General features: G+C 38.0%; 1 pseudogene; it reads right to left on the bottom strand.

Moving 5' to 3' along the window:
• Positions 1–871: 871 nt before the first annotated feature.
• LOC114237691 (serine/threonine-protein kinase 35-like) lies at positions 872–5,046 on the bottom strand (annotated as a pseudogene).
• Positions 5,047–9,966: the final 4,920 nt, after the last annotated feature.

The raw sequence follows: 9,966 nt of genomic DNA on the forward strand, positions 1-9,966 counted from the left end.
ATGTGAGTGAGAGTCAATTTAGAAAAGCTGCCTGTGCCTTCCACTACCACATGTCCTGCCTTAAAACTTATTTCTTAGTACTCAAAACAAACACTTGGGAAGATTCTGAGATGATCAGATAAGTTCTCATTTTTCACTGCCATCTGGATACAGAATCCAAAACAGCACTATTTCTTCAAAAAAGCTATTCCTGGAAAACAGAGAGTTGGGGTTGAATTGAGGAATGCTCTGATTTAATGCTTACTCTGATCTCATCATAATTCCAACCAATCTAGGGCAGGGAAGAGAAAGGAATCCTTTCTCAACCTCAGAATTCAGTCCAAGCTTAGTCATCAACCATATGATATGGTATAGATTCAATTTATGAATTTTTAAAATTTTGTTATTCAAAACAAAGAAGTTGCTAAGGACACTTGTCACTGAATCTGTCATTCTCAGGCTCTATGCAAGACTATAGTAAAAGCATAAGAAAATGAAGAATTTTGTTGTGAGGTTATTGTAATGATGAAGACAGGACAGGATGTTGCTTAGAACAGACTGAAACTTTGTTACTATCCACTCTGGAAAGAGGAAAAATCAAAGTTTATAAAATTATGAAGGAGATGAAGAGTATGGACATGGCATCATGGAAGTCTGAAAGACGTGATAGGGAGCCAGAGAAAGAGATGCATAGCTATTAATACTTAAAGGATATAAGTTTTACCTAAATTATATGCTCTACTAAACAGCAGTTACACACATAAAATTTATCATACAGGGAGTTCAGGCTGACATTATAAATTATTAAGAATAACTTGCCTAGGTTTGTAGCTATTTTAGAATTTCTTTTGAGCAATTGTTTTCATCAAGTCAAAGATTCATGCTTCAGTATTTATTCCCCGTTGACCCTCCTCATCTCCCCAACACCACCACACTTGTACTTTATAAGTAGCGTCATGTAGTGATAATCTGAAATCCCTATTGAACATTATACATTAATCTTTTACTAACTGATATTATGATCAACTTAATACAGTGTTTTCTGCTCTATAGATGCAGGACATGGGGGAGAGCCATAAATGTTAAAATGTGTATCTAAGTATGTAAGATTCCTCCAGCATCAAAGGAAACAGGAAGGGGTAAGGACAATGTGAATGAGTTCATGACTTGGTTGGCAAAAAACAAACAAACAAACAACAACAAAAAATCCCCACAAAAAACACGTTTCTGGAGTCAGCAAGATAGGGATATAGGAATTTCTAGTACTCGTCTCCTCCCAGAGATATCACTGAAGAAATATCTGCCCATGAAAATGCCTTCACAGGCACTAAGGATTCCAGGAGTTAGGGATTACATCACTTGGGTGGAGCACAGATAACAGACACATTAAAGAAGGTAGCAAAGATAAGTTCACATTACCTCTGTGACCCCCACTCCAGACCCAGTCAGCCCAGCATGGAGAGAGACACCTTGCACTTGACCTCACTGCAAGGAGCCCAGCATCAGGCCTGCACCAGCAGCACCAGCTCCTGTGATGCCAGGCTCCCAGCCCACCCCAGCACCAGTCAGGCCCCCATAGTTCCAGGGCCCAGGTGGTCTCTTGCAGTCCTAAGCTCACAGCCTGACACAGTACCAGACTGACCTCCATGGACCCAGCCACCAGACTAGCTCCCAGAGACCTAGAATCCTCCTCTGTCTCAGTGCTAGGCCAGTCCTCATGGACCCAGCCTCCAGCCTTGCAGATGCAGGCTTCAGACACACCCTAGAGCTAGGCTGGCTCTCAAGAACCCAGGCTCCCAGCCTGCACCAACATTTCCCAGTCTGCCTTGCAGACCCAAATGCCATGGAGACCTAGAGTAATCAAAACAGTATGGTACTAGCATAAAAACAGACACATAGACCAGTGCAAAAGATTGAGACCCTAGAAATAAACCCATGCATATATGGTCAATTAATTTTTGACAAAGGAGCCAAGGATATATAGTAGGGAAAGGTTAGTCCCTTCAATAAATGGTATTGGCAAAACTGGATAATCACATGTAGAAGAATGAAACTGGACCACTATTTACTCAAAATAGTGGGTGCGTGAGCACCTATTTACTCAAAATAGTGGGTGCGTGAGCACCTATTTACTAAAGACTTACATATAAAATCTAAAACTATAAAACTGCTAGAAAAAAAGCATAGGAAAAAGTTCTCAGCCTTGGTGTTAGCAATGATTGTTTTAGATATGACAAAAGTGCAAGCTTCAAAAGCAAAAACAAACAAGGGGACTATATCAAACTAAAATGCTTCTGCAAAGCAAAACAAACAATAGAATTAAGAGGCAACCTACTGAATGGGGGAAGATATTTACAACCTATATATCTGAAATATAAAGGACTCATACAACTCAATATCAAATAAATAAATACATACATAAATAAATAAAGTAATGCAATTTAAAAATGGGCAGGGGACTTGAATAGGTATTTTTCCAAAGAAAACATATGAATGGCAAACTGGTACAGGAAAATGTTCTCAGCATCACTAATAATCAAGGAAATGCAAATCAAACCACCAGATACTACCTTACACCTGTTAGCATGGCTATTATCAAAAAGACAAGAGATAACAAGTATTGGCAAGGATGAGGAGAAAAGACAACATTTATGCACTGTTGGTGGAGATATAAATTAGTATGGTCACTCTAGAAAGCAGTATGAAGGTTTCTCAAAAAACTAAACATACAAAAACAAAACAAAACAAAACAAACTAAACATACATCCAAACATCACATTCTGGTCATATATCCAAAGGAAATGAATCAGGATCTAGAAGAGATGTCTGCACCTCCAAGTTCAGTGCAGCATTAGTCACAATAGTTAATACATGGAAACAACCTCAGTGCCCATGGACAGATGGATGAGTAAAGAAAATGTGAAATATTTATCTCTCTTTATCTACATAGATATAGATAGATATAGGTATAAATACATACAATAGCTTGTTCTGCCCTAAAAAAGAAGGAAATCCTGCCTTTTTGTGACCATGTGGATGGACCTTTAGGGCATTATGTTAAGTCAAATAAGTCAGATAGAAAAGACAAATACTGTATGACCACACTTATACATGGAATCTAAAAAAGCTGAACTCATAAGTAGAATTGTGGTTGTTAGAGTCTGAGAGGTGGAGGAAATGAGGAGATACTGATCAAAGAGCAGAAACTTCCAGTTACATGATGAAAAAGCAGTAGGACTCCAAGTTCCAGATAAGAGCTCTCAGTCTTTACAATTATAACTCCTGGGAGCCTCCTATATTTCTTCACATATATTCCTTCCATAATTATTTCCACAGCTGCAAAATGGGTCTTTGGCCAATAAATGCTTCCTCCCTATGGAATGAATTTCCTTTTCCTGGTGTTTCCTATCAAGATCAAGTCTATTTTTTTCTTTTTTCTTTTCTTTCCTTTTTTTTCAGATACCACTGAAATAATGGGTTAATATAGAATGTTTTGTGTATATAATAAAACGAGGTAGTAGAAAGCTCCCTGAAATTTGAAGGAAAGAACCTGGAGTACAATTTACATGCTATGTAATTAAGGAAGACAATGTCCTCTTCTGTTTAAAGAGGACAATAATACTTGATCATTTAAACTTCCAATTTGTTCTTCAGGTCAAATAAACTAACCAACCTTTTCATTTTTTTTCATTTTCTACAGTAAGCGTTCATTAATTGATTATGAAAAAGCATTTCTAAAAACAACTCAGCTCAAATGCAACCTCCACTCAGAAGGTTTCTTTAGACTTTCCAACTCATACTCAAATATTCCCACATATCCCCTCATTCAGATTTGGGGCACCATTGATGACAAGCACATTTTCTCTTCAACCCTGCATTTCCTCCCAAATCCACAGGGCCCAGGATGAAGAATGCAGTCTTAAGTGTACATGCCAAACAAAAAGTACACTCACCTACTTTAAAAACACCCAGGAAGTTTTGCCCTGAATTTGAAGTAGCACACATGGCCTGGTCCATTCTGGTTTCAAGTTCAAAGGTATCAGGTAGGTCCCTGATTTAGCAGCTAACTTCCTTCAAGAGCTCCTTGGTCACCTCAGACATGGAAATCCTGCATTTCTGGGGAATATGCTACTCCATCTTTGCGTTATCTAGCAGCACCTCACCAACAGGGAGATCTTGGTCAGGACCTCAGGAGTTTCTTCTTGATCCCAGAGTCAATGAAAGTGATTCTTTCTATCATTGCCCAGATGATAATGCCCAGGGCAAAGATGTTGGCCTTAGCTGTGTAGCATCCCTCCTAGAGTTCAGGGGGTTATTTAGAAATCTGAGCTGCAGGCTTAGGGAAGCCATTTAGGTGCAAGCTTAGGGAAGCCACATTCACATTGGTGTTGTCTTGATTTCCCTCTTTGATTTGGGGAGGTAGAGGAGAAGGGGCAGCCCACCACAGACTTTGTTTAGTTCAAAGTCTGCCACCTTGAGGATGGGGGTGCCAGACCTCTCCGTGTTGAGCTTGTCCTCTGGCTTTGGTCCCTGTGCACGATGTAGTCTGAAGGCACTGGTGGTCCTGAGCTGTAGCATGAAGCTTTGTTGGTGGCTGGGTCCAGCCTCCAGGACAGGACAGACTGATTCCGGCCTCCACGTTCACATAAGTCCATGACAAAGCAGAGGTAGCAAGGCTCCTCAGCATAACCCAGGAGCCCTTCTTCTTTGACGGAGGTCTCCAACAGGTGCAGATAAAGCTGTGCGCTCTTGTAGCTACTCTGCTCACGCACGTACTCGTCAGTCACACTGTGTGACACACTCCTCAAACTGCATGAGGTTCTGGTGGTGCCGCTTGAGGCAGGTCAGGGCCCAGAATTCTGCCAGCACCTGCTCCAAGTTCTCCAGGCTGTCACAGCAGATGTTCTTGACCTCTGTGAGGGCCTCGCTGTCTCCCAATCCACACAGTAGCTGCTGCACCTGATCTCTGCCAACAGGCTGTAGTGCCCACCAGCTGCTGCCCTCCACCACCACTGTGCCAGCTAGGCTCGCCTGGGGCCTCGGCCTCCACCGGATGCAAAATGTCATGAAAAGGTATGTTAAATTAAAGAAAAAGATTTTTTTTAAGTTCATTCTTTATTAGTCATAGCTTTCATGACAGTGTGAGTGTAATTTTAATATGAATTAAAAAATATGAGTTATAGCTCTGCAAAGATGATTAAAATCATTGTTTCCGTTTGCTTCTTTCTAAGCCCTATTGTAGCATGAAGAATCCCACCTGCCTCATTCCTTCCTACTTGAACAGATGGATCATAAACGTATGGGCTTACTGAGGAACATTTAGTCTCATCCCATTACACCTGCTGGCCAAGGGAGAGATACAAAACAGCCACTATCCAGTTCATAGATTTATAACCATCCAAGAGGATGTTTCTGCAGGCCTTGCTGGCTAGTTGGGTTTGTCCTTGGCTTGTTCCCAATAATATAAAAGTCAATTATACTAATTGCTGACCATTAGGTATCACATGTATGCAGGCCTGAAGAACTATATTATGCCTATGAGTAGATAAAGAAAATGGATCCCTAATATGCAAAACGTGAGGAATATATATATTTTTTAAAATTCTTAGTTTGAAAAAATGGTCAAGAAATGGGTTTTGTTCAAAAGGACCATAAATTAATAGGGTACGTGAGATAAGCAAGCCCATTTTCAGGGATTCTGTGTAATTTACCCCCAGGAACATCATTTGCATGTGAAAACATGTATTCATAAGTATGTTTATGGAAGTTTACCATCTGTCATGGATGACAAATGGTTGGAAATAACCAAAATCTGTATCAACAAGGGACTGGATAAATAATCTATGGTATATGTATATGATAAAAAACTATGTTTATGTCAATAATGATGAGTAAAATTGAAGTTTGTGACAGGTAAATTTGTCCATGATATATATTTGACTGAAAAGGCATATTGCATAAATTGTCTACTATAGTACAATTAAGTTAATACTTGAAAGGCTGTACATGTGTGTGTGTGTGTGTGTGTGTGTGTTGATTTCTTTTTGCCTTTGTTTTTCTATCTGTGCTTCCTGGTATGCTATTTACATTATTTGAGTATATATCACATTTACAAGAAATGATAAATCTCATTTTAAATCATGCTAAACTATATCTCTGTATATGAGGAACACAGGCATTTTAATTCATTCATTCAACAGTTCCAAATGTCTGATATGTTAAAGAGGCCAGTTTCCTTATTATTCCTTAAACCTGTCATGGACCAATACAATAGAATGAACCATAACAAACATGTGAAATACAATATAAATGAGTAGCTGAAACCATGATCACACATATTTAGGTGTCATAGAAATATTCAGTTGCTATAAAAAATGTCTACAGTCTTACACTCAGTTTCTATATTTATCTAATTGCTAACTGGTAACACAGTTTTTGATTCAACCTAAGTCTGCAGATCACACTTAGAGAGCCACTGCTGTAGAAAATATGGTAGTGATTAAAGGAATCAAAGAATGACATTAAAAAAAGACCATTTAATTAATGAGGATAGGCCAGTCTATGCTGAGCTTAAAAATAAGCCATAAAATCCCAATGGCTTAAACTAATTTCGAATGATGATTTCTCAATCATTCATAGCCCATTGTGGTTCAAGTCATGGTCCCCTATCTTAGAGCTCATACCACCTGAAACATTTGGCTTCTGGATCCTCATGACAGAGGGAAAGAGAAATGAAGGAGGAACAGCAGTTCTTTATTACCTCTGATGGTAAGGAATGCATGCCATTGCTGTTCTCAGTCCATTAACCAGAATTAGTCATATGACTGCAAACTAGGTACAATTTAGGCTGAAATATATGAGAAAAAGTAGATATTTAGTGAGCATTAACTTCATTGAGAAGTTGTTCACCTGAGTTACCTGGCACTGTGAAGATCATAAAGATTATAAGGGAGTTGAGACTCAAACTCAGGTTTTTTTATTCCAAATTTAACATACATTTGTGTCAATCTAGATAAACGAGGTTATGCTGAGTAAAAAATTAACGCCCCAATCTCAGGAGCTCAGCACATGATGTTTATTTCATGCGCCATTCAGGGTCTTGCAGTCTCACTGAGTGTGTTTCCAGGGTGACAAGAGGAAGAGAAGAAATTGCCTAGAGAAATCACACCTATTCTCTATGTTCTGGCCTAGGATAGATACTTGTCATTTTTTCCTGAGTCAGTTGGCAAGAACTGGACACATGAACACACCAGTGCAAGAATACTGGGCTTTGAGGGAGAGCACATGTATGTTTGGCAAGCAGTGTATGAATATATGCATATTCTGTAACATTCAACTAAATCAAACCAGCTTTCAATCGTTACATACAGTTTGGATATTTCTTTTCAATTGCAGGCATTTTAGAATGGTTAAATAATATCTGCAAAGTTCCTATGTTCTTCTTTATCTTTCACCCTTGCAAATTTATGTATCTACCAAAAACCAGTTCAGCCATTTTTCCCTAAATTGTTCAATCCTGTTGGGGGGAAAAATCAGTAAAAACTGTAAATAGTTATTTGAAAGGGAAATAATAGTCAAATTTGTCAACCTAAAAATGTGTATAGTTTTATCCTCATACTACCTTCTTTAGGTTTCCAATGATAAAAATGGAAACAGTGACATGCCTAACTATTGTTCTCCTTTTTCATCAACAAAGATATTTATCATTCTGTTTCCTCTAAAGTGGACTAGAAAATATATGTGGGTACTCACTTATCAGAAAATACCTTTATCTGAGTCAGGTTGTGTATGACATTCATTCTTGGAGAACCCTCCAAAAGAATACTCAAAGAATGTATATTTTAATTAACTGTTCCAGCTGACATAGACTTTCACCAGTGTGAAGCCAGGAGGAAGGACTGGTGATGTCTTCAGACAACCATTAGCCCACGAGTATCAAAGAATCAAAGCCATGTGTTTGAGTTAGACTGAAGTCATCACACAGGCCTGTTCTTTACTTAAAATATCCATATTTCATCGAAAATATGAGTTCAAAAATAAAGGTAAGCTGTAGGAAAATGGCACCTGAAGTTGTAACTATGACAACAGATCGCATAGAACTTGTCAAGACCTTACAAAAGAGGGTTTTGGCTTTCAGTCCTCCTTATCAAAATTCTGTCTGAGGTGACTTCCATCTGTCTTGGTAGGTATGTGGATAAAATTACTAGTTCTCTATTAGCATATGTTTTAATTCTCAGATGTTTGTTTATGGGGGAAATTAATGTGGCATGAAACTTGCAATTAGTTTTTTATACTGTTAATGACAGGTTCCCATAAAATGCCTTGCACTGAAATATGGAAACTAATGACATTAATAAGGTATACAGATGCTCAGACTCAGATCTGAAAAAATAAAGAAAGCCAAATCAGTAGAGTTTACTGGTTAAAAATAAAGCCATATGACAGGATCAGTAGGAATTTTTCAATTGGCTATCCATTTAGTAACTTGAGTATTAAGGAGTTATTTCTGGCCAAAGTCTTTGGTATAAATTGGCCCTCCTGATCAAATAATGAGAAGGTTACGTTTACCTGTCCATGTGTATATTAAGTTATGGTGAGAACTTTGGCTTATATTCTATTGAAAACCTGCTATGGACTTGGTTTGAAAGATAAACATATAAGTACAGCCTGGTTCCTGCCCTCTAGAAGACAGGTTATAGGAGTGGTTCCTATAGGTCATTGCACATTAGACATACCTGAGAAGCATTTTCACAAATAGAGAACCCAAGGACCCTCCCATCATAAATTCTTACATAGGTTGTAATTCATTAACTCTTTTTTTTTTAAACATCTTTATTGGAGTGTAATTGCTTTACAATGGTGTGTTAGATTCTGCTTTATAACAAAGTGAATCAGCTATACATATACATATATCCCCGTATCTCCTCCCTGTTGTGTCTCCCTCCCACCCTCCCTATCCCACCCCTCTAGGTGGTCACAAAGCACTGATCTGATCTCCCTGTGCTATGCAGCTGCTTCCCACTAGCTACCTATTTTGCATTTGGTAGTATATATTAGTCCATGCCACTCTCTCACTTCGTCCCAGCTTACCCTTCCCCCTCCCTGTGTCCTCAAGTCCATTCTCTACATCTGTGTCTTTATTCCTGTCCTGCCCCTAGGTTCTTCATAACCATTTTTTTTTTAGATTCCATATATATGTGTTAACATATGGTATTTATTTTTCTCTTTCTGACTTACTTCACTCTGTATGAGTTAAGTCTAGACACCTACATTTTTTAAACTTCCAATATCTGAGGTAACTAGTCAATTAACTAAAAATTGAGAATCCCCACTAATCTAGTTCCTTTTGTGTTCTTTGAATGTACTATCGTCTTCATCTGAAAGATTTCCCATTTCCTCTTCAATTTTCCACAACACAGACAACTTAAAAAAATTAAGTAAAACACCTTATTTGACATGTCTCCATGAGAATTCTGAGTTCAAAACCTCTAATAGTGACTATTCCTGATCATTGCTAATTTTATAATGATAGAAAGACAATAAACAGATAATTATTAGCTCTTTCTATGTGTTTTCCTATATTATACATTTCATATAATTGGAATCACACAATATGTGGCCATTTTTGTTGGGCTTCTTTCACTGTGCATAATTCTTTAAAGGTCCATCCACATTCTAGCATTCTAGTATTTTATTCACCTTTGTATAGCTGAGTAATATTCCACACATTCATTTAGCCATTCAGCAGTTGAACATCTGAGTTGTTTCCACATTTTGGCTATTAAGAGTAATGCTCTTATGAACATTCAAGTAATTTTTTTTTGTTTACATCTTTATTGGGGTATAATTGCTTTACAATGTTGTGTTAGTTTCTTCTGTATAACAAAGTGAATCAGCTATATGTATACATATATCACCATAGCCCCTCCCTCTTGAGCAACCATCCCATATGGTATTTGTTTTTCTCTTTCTGACTTACTTCACTCT

This window comes from Balaenoptera acutorostrata, chromosome 12, assembly GCF_949987535.1.
Source record: "Balaenoptera acutorostrata chromosome 12, mBalAcu1.1, whole genome shotgun sequence".
Taxonomy (NCBI): domain Eukaryota; kingdom Metazoa; phylum Chordata; class Mammalia; order Artiodactyla; family Balaenopteridae; genus Balaenoptera; species Balaenoptera acutorostrata.